General features: G+C 36.1%; 1 protein-coding gene across 7 annotated transcripts in view; it reads left to right on the top strand.

Moving 5' to 3' along the window:
- Positions 1 to 14,598, top strand: part of PAN3 (poly(A) specific ribonuclease subunit PAN3) — a 116,309-nt gene that overhangs the window by 51,468 nt on the left and 50,243 nt on the right. The gene's annotated exons all lie outside the window — the stretch shown is intronic.

Raw genomic sequence — 14,598 nt, 5'->3', positions numbered from 1 at the left:
TACATCTCAACACTTTCTTCCAAGTTTACCTAAAATGGCAGAAGAAGAATTTGAAGAAATGCACTTATACCTCAGGGATCCTGAGGCATAGTTCAGAGTAACCCTTTGAGAACCCTATCTTCTTAGAAGTTCCCCTCTTTTATCTAAAAATTCATGCAGATTTTGTATTCTGCTTTCTAACATAAACACATATCAAAATATGAAAGTTTTCTTAGATAATTAACATCACCCATTCCTACTGCTGTGTACCTTAATTAGGCAAGTAATGTATGCAGAATTGAATTCATAGTAAGTGCTGAGCAGGTTGTCTTGTGTCTGTGCAATGGTTGAGCTACCCACCCAGATTATGTTTCTAGAACCTGTACTGGAAAATCATCACTTGGTCCTCAATGTTTAAAAAAACAGAAACAAAAGGAAATTTACGTACATTAAATGAAGCCAGAAGGTCTATCTAGATCAGCCTGGAACTAGTACTGCTTCCAGGGCTTAATCTAATCAGTAATGGTGATAAATCATTGGTTTTGATATTGATATTGAAATCAAGGACCTTTTTGGGAAGAAGAATGAGAGAAGATAATGATAACTTTATGGAACAGAGCATCCGGTTTAGTGTATAAAGTATCAAGTGTATTCAGAGGCTTAATAACCTTGTGTTGCCAAGGATTTTATCAATGCCTACTTCCCCTCACCTCTCCCTCCTCCCCTTCTCTCCCTCCCTCTTTCCCTCTCTCCATCTCATTCTCCCTCCCTCCCTTCCCACTCATCTCCCACTCATCTCCCACTCATCCTCCCCCACCCCAATGAGCAGTTGATCATTTTATTAACTAAACATAAGCAAGAATTACATACCTTTCTGGTGAAACTTTTAAGATAATTTTGTGTGGAGGACCTTGAGATATACCTTGCAACTCCTTCCCCCTTACTTGTCCCTTTACCTTTTTTTCTACTTTGGCTCTTTTCAGGTTCAGTTAAATTTGTAAACATTTTCCATTCTTCCCTAGAGAGCAGTGTCAGAATTGAATATCCCTGGTAGCCTTAAAGTTTTACTTGTAAGTAATATGCTACTATGATTTTCTCCCATTGAGGCGTGTTCACATTGTTTCAATGAGCATAATCTACATGTCAGCTGTACCTCTGAACTTTCTTAGGGATTGTCCAGACTGCAGAGCAGTGTTTATAAAGCACCCACAGTAACGAAACCCATACGCCAGTCAGAACCCTTTGGCTTTCTTAATTAAGCACCAATTGATTTTGGCCTAACAGCACATTTTCCCTTGTCTCATAAGTAAATATTTTGTTCACATCTTTGATCAGACTAGTTCAGGCTAAAAGATGGGCTTTTTAAATACTGGAGGAGTTAAAAATGTCAAAGGGAATTTTAGATATTGAAAACATTTAATTACAAAATCCGTTAATGCTGGGGTATTTGTTTAAGGTTTCCAGTTGTTACTAACTTCTGTGTAGGTAGGTGTTTCATTGGTCCCAATTGGATTTCACAACCTAAATTTAGGATGAAATGAATTAATTTAAAACTATTTACTCTTCTTCTACATAGCTCTAACATTAAAGTGGTCATTCTGCTTCCTATTAATGAAAGTAATTACTGTCTGGAACCATTGGAAATAGGTCAGTATATTATATTAAATGTATTCCTGAATTCTTTATACCAACTATTTAAAAATTGTTCTTTATTCAAATGGCAATCAACGAGGCTAAAATATTTTCCAAAAATACTGGAGTGATTAATGGTTTTGCATTTATTATTTCTCCATATTTTCTCCTTTTAGTTGATGGCTTAACACTCTGTGGAGATGAGCAAAGGAAAACAAAATTAAGTCTGTGTACTTTCAGAAAAACATTTTATCCCTTCAGTGTCTTCCATTCTTACCCATAAATATTTTTTTCAAGGCCTAGGAGAGGTTCTTGGTATTTTCACTTTAAGACTGTGGAATAAGAAAGGTCATAGAAGTTTATTTACCTGCCTTAGTGGTGATTTAACTGATCTTTAATCCTCCTTGTCTACTATAGGTGTAACCTAGTGATAATTTTCAGTTATAAAGTTTCATTTTCTCTTTTTTTCAACTTCTATTCCAGAAATTATTACCCTTGAAAATATGTCAAATTACTGTTTTCCTAAAAAATACGAAACCTTAAATATTTTGGCACTCAGATGTAAGCTAGAGTAATGTCATTTTCATTATATGTGAAAAAATACATATTTAAATATATCCTTCGACCAAAAATGTAAAAATATTTGAGCAAAGTTGAGTAGATGTTAAGATTTTGTATTTCCTCAGATTGTAAGGAAGAAAAACGTAATGCGTGGAACAAAGTGGATCCTGAGTGAATCAGGTTCCTCTAAAACTTGATCACTTTAAAAACATGATTTGTATTTTAAAAAAGTTGTAATGCAAGAAGTAAAACTTTATACAAAAATTATTTGAATTTAAATAGTTAATTGGGTTTAAAAGGTATTTGAAAGTGTTAAATATATGCAGCACATGTTAAGTTTCCATTGACTTGTATATACATTTTATTTTATTTTAAGAAATGAAGGAGCTATAGGTTTAGTTGTTTTCCGCACATTTAACCGGGGAACGATAGCTGTATTTCTAAGTGTCTTCTACGAAGGTAGTTATAAGAGTGAGTATTTGGGGTATGGCACTTAACTTGGGCTTAATTGTCTTTGAGAACCCCTACAATCATAAGCATATTTTTAATTTGTAAATACGCATTTTTGTCTGGTCACAGCTTTTATTATCCTCTTGGAGGGCCACAGCCTTCCAAAACTTAAGAATCACTGGTTTAACACACCCTTAGCAAAATTTTATTTCCTGAGTGTGATACAGTAACAATACCTTTAAAGTAATGTATAAAGATATATTTTTCTAATAGGTCTAGCTTTAGGCAAACATTTTTGGAATAGCCTTTAGAAATGAAAATATGACTATACTAAGTATGTGAAAAGACAGCTTATACTTCAATTTTTTGTGCCATGAAAAATAATTTTATCACGAGAACTAATTGCTGAGTGGTTTTCTATCAGAATTTTTCCTGAGAGTATTTTGATGTGGTAGTAGACTTGGTAAGCTAAGTCTTGGTGTACTTTAAGTTTAATTACCTCAGTCTTGGCCATAGTCTGTTTGAAGTTGATTCTAAGAGAGGTAGCGTACATTTCTGGGTAGTGTTCTAATATGTCATCTGGTGGTTTAACGCACAGTTGTGACTCAGGAATTGAGCATCTCTTGTTCTGCTTGATTGTGTGTGTACACTTGGGAGAGGTAGAGGGGAGTTCTTGAATTTGAAGATGCCATCATTGATTTACAAATGAGAAAGAGAGCCATAAATGACTTTTTAGTACTTTCAAATATTCATTCCTTCAAGATGAGAATGGTGCAGATTTTTGGACCATTAGTATATTTTATTGTAAATTATTATGGTAATCTCAGATGATTGATTTGACGAGAAGCATCTAATTATTATACTAAACCTATCATTATTAAATAATTGTATTCCTTCATTAAAATTTAATCATAATATTTTAGAAAAATTTTAAAGTATATTTTTAGATCCAGTTTTTTGAAACACTTAATCGTTTCTTATATATTCCTGCGAGTGCCAAATTGATAGATAAAATTGGCTTGTATTCTTTATTTTTTGGCTTGGGCAAGGTATGGGGAAAAAGAGGAAGGGAAAGGAAAAGGGAAAATTAATATTTATCCATCATTCTTGTTGAAAAATATTTAACTTTTAATATATATAATGTACTATTTAAAAATATTCTTATACTTCTAATGTTGAAAGGTGATCTTTTTTTAAAGTTCTGTGCTAAAGAATAAAGTTCTCTGATTCTGTGATGTTTTATATCATAATGAAGAAATGGAGGCTTCATTCATTTCAGTTGCATAGTAGTTGGCCAATGCGGTAATCTGACACTGGTCATTGGTCTAGGTGGAACCTTTGGGGTTTCCATGGTTCAGCCTTGTGCCAGTTTAGAGGTGGCATTCCTGAGAGATTATCATCTAGCTTCTGCTTTTTCACTTATAGTAATAAAGAATTAAGTAGCTAACCAAGGCAGCCCAGTGTACATTTTAATAGTTTGAATAAAAAAGAAAATTAGATCTTTTGTTGAACTAAACTCTGTCTTGTCTATCTTTTATCCATTAGTCCTAGGTCTTTTCCTTGAATAGAATAAATTAAAATCTTTCCTACATGATAGCCCTTTCAGTTGTTTTTTTAGACTAGTTGTATGTATGTGTGTGTCCATATAACTGATCTGTTTTTGACGCAAACAAGAGAGAGGGCAAACTGGGAAAATACTGTTAAAATTAATAAATTGTGTAAGTCAAAAATCAGGAACCTCTTGTAGGTCATAATGCTGTAACACTAGTGTGGGTAAAATTAAATCCTGAGATATGTCTACCTACCTGTATTACTACTGTGATATCCAGCTAAGGAGTGTGTGTACCATTGGGAAAATAGGTTGGTAATGGATTGAAGCTATGGTTTTGCAGATGGTAAATATGTAAGTTCATATTTCAAATTTCTGTTTGTATTTTAGGCTCTACATTAAAATCACTCAAGGCATAAAAACTATAAGCTATCATTTTAGATTATTTTATGTTTTACTAAGTAGTATAATTATTGAAAATAAAAATTATACAAAATACTTAGGTAATTCTAAAACATCTCCTTGTTTTATATGATGTAACTCTAAACAGATTTTCCTTGTAATTATTTTTCATTAAATGAATTTTGTGGGACCGTCAAGTAATCCTACCATGAGTTTATTTTGATATTTCCATCTGAACTGGTTTCTCTGAATTATTTTTACCCTTAATAGCAACAGAGGTAGTTTACCATTAAAGTATTCTTCTGATTGTTTTAAATGTCAGTCTAGATTTCCTAAGCACATTACAAATTCCTTAAGAAGGGACGGAGTCATTTCTTATCTAGCACAAATTTAGGCATAAAGAGGGTGCCTAATAAATGCTCATTTAACTAAGCTTCATTTTTATCTCAGAAAAATTTTTAATTGGTGGGTATCTCTTAATTACAGTGAATTTTAATGATCCCGTAAACATCTTTGAAGAACTCCTAAATACTGCAAGTGTTCAAGAGGGTGTAGGTGTATTGTCACATGAGGAACAGAAATATGCCTGTTGAAAGTTTAACTTTATCAGAACTAGAGTTGCTGTGTGTTTTGAGATGCTAAAACATTTTTAAAACCGGTCAAAATATTTGTATTATCTTTAAATTGCATGTTTCCATTTTTTGTAACTACTTTGTTTTTCAGGTATATTCAGCAGAATCACTCAAACATGTCCAGGTTTTCTAATTGGGACTTGCTTTCTACATTAAAAAATAAAAGAAAACTTTACAGTTAAGATCAGGGGTCCCTGAGGTTTTTGTGAAGAAGGCCTTTACCTTGCCCTGTAATGTTGAGCTCATCCTAGATGGGGGCTGCTCGGTGTATGCATGTTTATGGGTACAGATGGTGACGTCCCAGGGAAGGTTGCTAACAGTAGAACTGTAGAGCCGTAACTGGGTTGGGAGTGCCTGCTGGCTATATTTCCTTCCTGGTTGGGAATTTCAGGACACTGAGGCGAGACGTTAATGGCGCGAGGGGCATGTGGCTGCCACAGCTGGCTTGGAGACCTGCCAGGTAAGGCTTCAAGTAGCTGCCAGTGGATATTGTTCTGCTGGCTGGGGAATCCCTGGTGAATGTGTCCTGTTAGCTTTGAGCATTTCTATCGTGGACTTCCTGTTTCCATCTCATGTATTGGCTAACTTGTTCCTTAACTGAGAGGTAAGGGCTGGATGGGAGTGGGTAGGGGTTCCCTTCAACTATAGGTTCAGTGATCTACCACTGTAGCAGCATCTCCTGCTGTTTAGGGGCTGCTTTCATTGGATCATGACTTGATTGCCTTTGGAACATGGTACCAGTTCTTCTACTAAAGTAGCTATGTAGCTTTCAGCATGCTGTTTGATCCCTGTGTTTTAGCATCTTCATTTCTATAAGAAGATAAGATTAGATAATTTAAAAAGTCTTTCTAATCTAAAATTGTATTGTTTTGTGACATGTTGATCAATAGGAGATAGATAGGTACACTAAAAGGAGACAGATGAAAACAGTGATGTAGCAAAAAGAAGTAGCAAAAAGGAGAGAAGAGTTTGATTTTTGTATTGATACTAGACTTAAAAAGGACTTTAAAAGGTATATGGACTTCCTTGACGTAGTATGTGTAAATAGAAAATCCTTTGTATCGCAGGTACAGATGAGGGGGGTTTTGTTTCAGCAGTGTAAGGTTAGGGTCTGGGGTGAATCAGAGTGCTGTAGAGGTCCTGAATGAACTGAGAGGCAGGGAGAGACAGCATGTATTAGTGAATGCCCAAGAACATTCCTGGTTCTCAGCTGGATGTGGAGAGTTAGAAGTCAATCTTTTTATTTCCTTTGAGTCGAATAGGTTGAAACCTCCAGGGATCATTTTTTCTTTCACCTTTTGGCTCAGTGGTGCATTGTAGGTACTTAGTAGAGAGAGAATGTTTGTGTGGACAAAATTACTATGCTGTGTGTAACATGTCTAGATAGGAATGGTCCTCTAATTCTGTAGGAATGAATTGAATGGTGGCAGCCTCTTTTATTGAATTTTCCCTGATTCTTCTCAGCTTGACTAGTCATATTCATATGTGAAAGTCATCTTTTTTTCTTACTCTTTTTGCCTTTTGGATGTGCATTTACCCTACAGTAGGGCATGGGGCAGGGTCTTAGTAAAAGGAGAGGAATCAGAGAGATGTATCCCTTTAAAACCCCCAATGCACACAGGCATGTAAAATCCAACCATGTATATACTAGCAGAAACTCAGATGTGGACTACATGTTGATGGTGATAATATTTAGTTTTTGATTTTTTAGTCATGAATCTCTTACACACTGATATTCTGAAATGAGATGTTTTCTTATGATTTCATGAACATCTTCCCATATTTGAGATGTGGTTTTCCAGATTTTAGAATGGTATTCCTATAAATAATAACTAGTAACTAATAGTCCCTTTGGCGGGGGGGTGGGGGGTGTACCTCTGAGAAAACAGTACAGATCAATAGGATATTAATATAATTGTTGTCACCAAAATGCTCCCTAAGCCATAGTTACTATGGACCATAATCTTATTGCCCACTGTTGTGATGTGGTAGGCTAAACTGCTGAAACATGGAGATCCAAAATGTAGTGGCTTCACATGACAAAAATTTATTTCTTGCTTTTGTAACAGTCCAGGACAGATTTTTCAGGTTGTCTGGGATCCTGTTCTCCATGTAGTTAAGGACCCAGGTCAACAGGCTTCTAGGCATCTCTCCAGTCAGCTGGAAGGGGGAAAGCATGGAGGAGCCTGAGTGGAAAGTTGTTATGGACAAACCTGGAAATTGTCTGCAAAGTTTCTCCAACCATGACTGTCCACCAAAATCCAGACTTTCATCTTTTTAAGCAGCTGGCCTACATGCTCCAGTCTTCTTTGGATGCAGAATTTTAAGTTGACCCTGGTTATCTCATATAAATACATTTTGGGGCATTATCTTATTTGCATCTTTTGTATCTACTTTAAAGAAATCACCAAAACAGCTACAGTTACTGATTTATCTAGCATCATGGAAGATGAGGCTTTCCATCATACTTGAATTTTTGGATATAAGAAGCTTTATGGCTTTCATTGTCAAAACTTTATATTCTCAGCAATTTTTCAAAGAAAGATTTCCAAAATTTGTAGTTTCTGTTGCTTCACACAGAATTAACTTTTCTTTTATGACTCATGCTCAGTTTGATGTGCTTCAAGTGATGATAGTGAACCAGAATACAGTTGCTACCTTTTAGGTAACAGAGTTTGAAGAGGAGTTTGCTTCAGTGTTACATAATTACTTGGATTCTTCACCCTTTCCATTGTCCTCCTACCTCAATTAGATTATAACTCCTTGGAGGTAATTTCTCTTGCTCTCTGAGTCTATTAAAGTGCCTGAATGTAGTACTTTGAATGGACATACCCAGACAAGTTTATTTGAACCATGTTAGTGAGTTCTTACTGGCTTTTTATTGGTGACTCTGTCGTGCTGTTAGTATTCCTATCTCTAGGACAGTGGTTCTTGAGTCTGTCAGAATCACCTGGAGTACCTGTTAAAACCCAGCACTCCCTGGGTCCCATCCCCAGAGCTGCTGATTTTGTAGGTCTGTCTGAGTGAGCCAGGGAATTCCCTTTTCTAATGTGTTTCCAGGTGATGCTGCTGACTTTTCTGGGGACTCCATTTTGAGAACTACTGCTCTACTTAATGCTCTGTGCTGCCTTCTCTCCTCTTTCTTCTTACAACCCTTTTCTTCTCCTAATCTGCTGCTTTCTTTAAAAAAGACTTTGAGTCAAGGACTTGAATTGTTGCCTGTGAATAAGGTGCATGGGGCTTTAAATTATTCTTTGGCTGAGGCTGATTTCGCTTTTCTGGTTCGAGTCTGTGTTCTGAGTAACTGAAGTTATCAGATAAGTAACCATTGAATTAATTGTTACAGGGGTTCCTGAAGCTCAGCCAAGATCACAAATACCGTTTAAGTGAAACCAGGCCACAGGGATTTCTTCTACCTTAGTAATGCTCATGGGATACACATAATGTAAATCAATTATTGATACATCTCATAAATTTTTCAGAATGTCTGGAAAATGCATAGCATACGTACCATGGCTGTTTAAAATTTTAAACCTCATGGATCTAGAACTAGTAATCAGATATCTTTTATTTGCATGTTATGTTTTAATATGTATGTTTTAAGATTTTTATGTAAAGGTCAACTAAATTGTTATTAATGTTAAAGAAGTGAGAAGTGTTTATTGATTCAATAACAACATTTTTTGAAGCCAGACTAATTTTTCTTCTTAATTTGTTACTAGCTTTTATTTGTTGGAAAGAAATTTAAAGTTAAAATTACATTGTTAACTAATATTAATCTTATTTTTTGTGACTATCTATAACTTTTTATAATCAGACATGGTTGTCTTGGAGTATGTTTATTGTTCATGAACAATACAACATAATTTATCAATGAATGAAGCATACCATTTAGTCATAAACGTTCACTGTCACTTGAGAAGAAAAATGGTTCTTTTGATCCAGAAGAGTTTGTTTGGTAGCTAACACCTGTCCTCCTCCCATTTTGTTTTGACTCTTTGTTTAAATAATGTACGTGTTATGATTTAAGAGATTGACACCATTGCAGAGGCTAGAGAAGATCCTATTAATTCAGATAATTTTGTCAAGTTTGGGGGCAAGCAGGTCACTGTTCTATTTCTTCAAATATTATAGTGATCCAAGTAAGTGACCTAACATACAGGCCAGAGGGGATAGTTCTTAAAGTTGTAATTCAGTTGTTTTTAAGACAGTTAAAAATCTGGACAAGTTATTCACATTTTTAGAGGTTTAGGTACTGTAGTTTACACATAATATTCTAACATTTGTTGAATTAATTAATGAAAACTCATATGGAAATGAGGCTCTTGATAGAGGTAAGGCTGAAGTTAGGCCCAATGGAGGATTACTGTGTGTAGACATGGAAAGCGAAACAGTTGTGCAGGCTGTGGTCTCCATCAAATATTGTGTACGAGTATGCGGCTGATACAACTTGGGTTAAACTCATAGTATGAACTGACAGTATCTACCTAAATTTGGTCAATGAGATTAAATAAATTTTGTGAGGAAGCTTAATAGGACACTTTTGTTAGGACACTTAATAGTTTTATTAATGCTTACAGTGTTTCTGATATCCAGGTAGTCCAAATACCTTTTATCACAGGTAGATATTCAACTAAAATGAAGTATGCTTATAGAAGTCAGTTGCTGAAATTCTCTAGATATTGAGGGGGAAATCAGAGGTGGAATCTGAGTTGCATTTATATTGGTTAGGTCCACATGGCTTTTATTAAAGGTTATTTATATTTAAAAAAATAAGTAAAGAAAGCATTTTGGAGTGTGTTTGAAACTTATTTTTATTGTGTAATGTAATGAAGAGAGAATATTTGTACTTCTAATCAAATACAATTTTTAATAATTGAAATGTTACTGTAAATCAGTAAACATATTTTACTTTTTCTTAATATTTTCCTAAAAGTAAAAGTAATCACATTATGGCTTTCTAGTTGTCATTAGAATAAACTCCAAGTCCCTTACTACGGTATATAATCTGTGTCTTACATACCTCTCTAATCTCACCTTTTCACTCTTTCCATTGTGTGTTCAGTTCTAACCATACTGGTCTTCCTCAAATATGTCAAGCTCCTTTCTGGCTCATGTTCTTTGCATGTACTGTTTCACCTGTTCTTTCCATGGATGGTTCCTTCCGTTCTCTTAGGTGTCACTTACAAAGTGACTTAAAGTGCCACAGAGAAGGGCCTTTGACTAATGTAAAGGAAATTTCCCATCATTATTTTTCATGGTGTTCTCTTGTTTACTTCCTTTTTAGAATTTACTACAATTTGAACTTGTATTTTTCTTTGTATTAGAATGAGTGCTCCTCTTCATGCCTATTGGAATATAAGCTCCCTTGTGGAAGGAACTATGTCTGCATGCTTATTAAATATTTTTAGAATTAAAATAATTGAAAATGTCTATTAAATGACTACCAGCTTTCTTTTCTTCATGGAGGACCTCCTCTGATATAAAATAAGTATCCTATTTGAGAATATGTATTTGAAAATGGCCAGCAATTTTCCCATCTCTGTGCCTTCGTCTACTTGGAAGGCTCTTCAGTTTCTTGAGATCTTGCCTGTTTTTCATTGATTAGGTCAAATGCCTCTTTTTTTTTTTTTTTTTTTCTCCTCCCCCTTTCAAAGCCATTTCTACTTCTGAAGTCATTATTACTGTCTTCCATCTGTATGCTCCTATAATGTTTTCAGTATATCTTAATGTTTTTAAATTTTTGTATGTTTTATTTATTTCTTTCACTTAAAGTTAAATGCTTCTGGAAGCATTTTTATCATTTTATCCACTGTTGTGATCACACATGGAGACCTAGAGTAAACACTAAAATTGAAAAATTTTAAGCACTGTCGTGGGCTTTATGAGTAAAGTGTGAACTTCATGAGATCAGAACTAGATCTTACTTCTTGAATTCCTGGAACCTTGCTCAGTGCCTGATCTCCTGCAGTGGCTCCAGTAAGCTTTCGTATGTAGTTGCAGATTAGCCTGTGGTGCTTTGCATATACGCCTTCCCCGTCCCCATGTAAGACTTACGAAGTCAGAAACCCCACATTTGGAGCACTGCCATTGTCTGTACATTTGAAGATTTCACAGGAGATTCTGACATCTACCCTTTGAGAGAAAAAAAAAGTTCAGAATTCCAGAAAATTTGTAGGAAGGTGAGATTTTATCTGATTCGAATGAGGTTATCCAGGATGAAGTTTCATGGAAAACCCATAAGATGGGTTTTAAAGGATAGATAGGATTTCTTTAAACATTTTTAACACAGACAGTTGAGAATCTGTGAAGTTTATTTTTTTTTCCTGTTTGTTTTAACCAGTTTATTACCATAATAGAGAATTGTTTTCGCTCAGTTAGTGAACTTTCATAAAGTAATTCAGTCTGAGTTAGGTAAAGACTGAACAGATGTGAAGAAAACGTCAGGCGCAGTACCAAGCCATAGGCTTGGAGCAGGGTCCTGCTGGAACAGGCATTGCCCTTAAATGCTGATTGTAAGGGAGTCCATAGAGTTTGCCTGGAGGGAATAGGATAAGGTGAGGTTTTTTGCCAACTGGCACTTTGTTTTTTTAGACAAACTATACGTTGGTACCAGTGTGCAGTGATTCCACATGACAGTTTAAACTATTATCATTAATTAGCTCACATAGATGGTTCTGTTCCCCTACCTTAGGCTCTTGGTCACTGCTTTTGTTATGTGGAGTTTCTTTTTCATTTATCTTTTCAAAGAAATATTTTTGAAGTTTGCCATTTGCGTGATGTGGAGAGCCACCATTCTGAAATATCAGAAGAGTGGAATTTTCTTTTCAAATTAAAATTACTAGGCAAGTGAAAAAGGTTAGATTGGGCAGGAACTTGGAAAAATGAATGAAAAATGGCACTGAGATAAAATGTCATGTATTTGAAGTACCTGGTATCTCTTTCTTAAAATGTTACCAATTTTCTTTGCCATTAGCACCCCTGAGTTTGGCACAGTTTCTTTTTTTTTATTTTAACATCTTTATTGGAGTATAATTGCTTCACAGTGGTGTGCTAGTTTCTGCTTTATAACAAAGTGAATCAGCTATACATGTACATACATCCCCATATCTCCTCCCTCTTGCGTCTCCCTCCCACCCTCCCTATCCCACCCCTCTAGGTGGCCACAAAGCACCCAGCTGATCTCCCTGTGCTATGCGGCTGCTTCCCGCTAGCTAGCTATTTTACATTTAGTAGTGTATAGAAGTCCATGGCACATTGTTTCTTGAGGGTTGTCAGGATGGGGGGAGAGGAGACAGGACTGGACAGCTGGCTGGGAGCACGTCGATATCAGGCACCTACAGCTCAGCAAGCATCAGAAACTTAAGACTTAATTACCATTTCTGCCCCTAGAGGACCTGTGAACCAGGAATACCAAAGCTTAATTAGAGTTTAGAGAACAGTGGTTTTCAAACATTTTTTTTAAAGCAGCAGAACTCTTGTGAAGCCTGTATGCAGTCCCCAAATCTAAAATTATATAAAGCAGATAAAACTGGCATTTACAGGGTCAGGTTTATTAAACTTACTCATGAAGTTATTCAGTGAGTATAGCAAGTCTATGTGGTATTATGTCAAACCCAGTAATTTGAAATCGGTGGGTGAAGGACAGTAATTAGTCTTATATTCCTGTCTCCTTTTCTGTATTTTCTGTCATATAGTAACATAAAAATCATGATTCACATGAATAAGTTGTGCACCCATTTGTTCAATTTTCTCTGAGTGCATGTGCATTTAAATAAAGATTATTGCAGTCACTGCCTTCCTAATAAAAGATCCATGTATATACAGAGGGGTGACGGGAGAGAGGCTTTATTCTGAGCCTCCATGAGAATACCCTAACCCAACACAAGCTAAGTATGTTGGTGATGATCTCTAGTATGTTAAAAAAGAATGCATGCTAATTTGGACCTGGCATTTGTGATTTTATTGTTGATTTACTAAAAGTGAAAAAAACAGATGAAATTCAAATCAAGAATTTACAGAGCCCTGAAGCATTTCTGGAAGCTTAGGGTTCTGCTTAATGCAGATTGAAAACCACCGGCACAGAGCCCTGTTTCTTGATGGGAAGCAATCCACTGGTACTCAGGTTAAGGGAGCTGGGAGGGTCGCTGGTTTTCTCACCTGAACCACAGACTACAGGGAATGATTTGAGTGGCCATTCCGTGAATTCTCCCCGGATGGTTTATGACAGGTACCATTCATTACATACAGTGGGACTTAACTCTCCTTTCTCTGAGAGAGGCTGGGAAAATGAGGAATGAGTAAGGCTTTAAAACCAAACCAAAAAACCCCACAACCTGTCAGATGCTTATATTCAAAAGAGTAGTTTTCAAGACAGTGTGTAGTCACTACTAGTTTTGTCCTCCGTAAATCTGAGCTCTGGGCACAGAGGTTCTTGGTGGAGAGTCAAGAATTTTCCATATTACAGCTTGGAAGCGACAAGGGAAAAGTTTTGATGAGAATTTTCCCCACACGAATAAATAAGGAATACATGTTTTAGAAAGGAAAGTTGTGCTGGCCCCCCTCACGCCTCCCTCTGGAGGTGGTCTTGAGGAGTGTTTGTTCTGTGAAAAGCTGTTAGCCTCATGCGCCGGAAAGGACAAAATAATGTTTCTGAAAGTAGCTTGAGTTCTTTGGTTGCCTTTCTTATGGAGGTTTTTCCCTCTTTTTTTCATAACAACATATTTTTGTAGACAGAACCCCTAACTCATGAAATGCAAAGCCCCCCCCCCGTTTTGTTGTGGTATATTTTGAGGCTCTAAGGCTGTACATGTTGATATTTTGGTTTTTAGAAATAGTAGGGAAGGCAGTTCACTCTTGCATGTCTTGAAACAGAACATGTTACTCTTTTTATCTTTTAATTCAGAATATTCTCTCTGACTAGTGAATATGAGGACCTTGCGTTTAGGGAATTAAGTAACATTTCACTAGTTTTTTATGTATGGCCATAAGCAAAGCTAGTGCCCTAGACATGTAGACTGCTTCTGGGTGGAAATATTTAATTCCCCCCGCTCCACACACACACACACGCATGCACGCACGCACGCACACGAAAGGCAGCTTTTCAAAGATTAAACAAAACAAAATAACAGCTTTGGCCCTTGAAATACTTTCCATTTATAGTCCTTGCAAATTTCTTCTTGGGTGAGAAACCCTATGGTGTGTGTGATAGCTTCTCTTGTAAGCTTTTTAGTTTTAACATTTCTTACTGTAACTGAGTGAAAGCTTTAACCAAGAACTGCCTATGGCATATAGATGCTTTCAGTTTATTGGCTACTCCTGTAGCTGAAAGGAAGTTGAACTATTTTTTTGGACCCATTAAGTTGTCCTTTCCACTTGGGTGTTGAAAGAGCT

The sequence above is a fragment of the Eubalaena glacialis genome, chromosome 16 (assembly GCF_028564815.1).
Source record: "Eubalaena glacialis isolate mEubGla1 chromosome 16, mEubGla1.1.hap2.+ XY, whole genome shotgun sequence".
In the NCBI taxonomy this organism is placed as follows: Eukaryota; Metazoa; Chordata; class Mammalia; order Artiodactyla; family Balaenidae; genus Eubalaena; species Eubalaena glacialis.
This window is presented reverse-complemented; position numbering and strand designations above follow the sequence as displayed.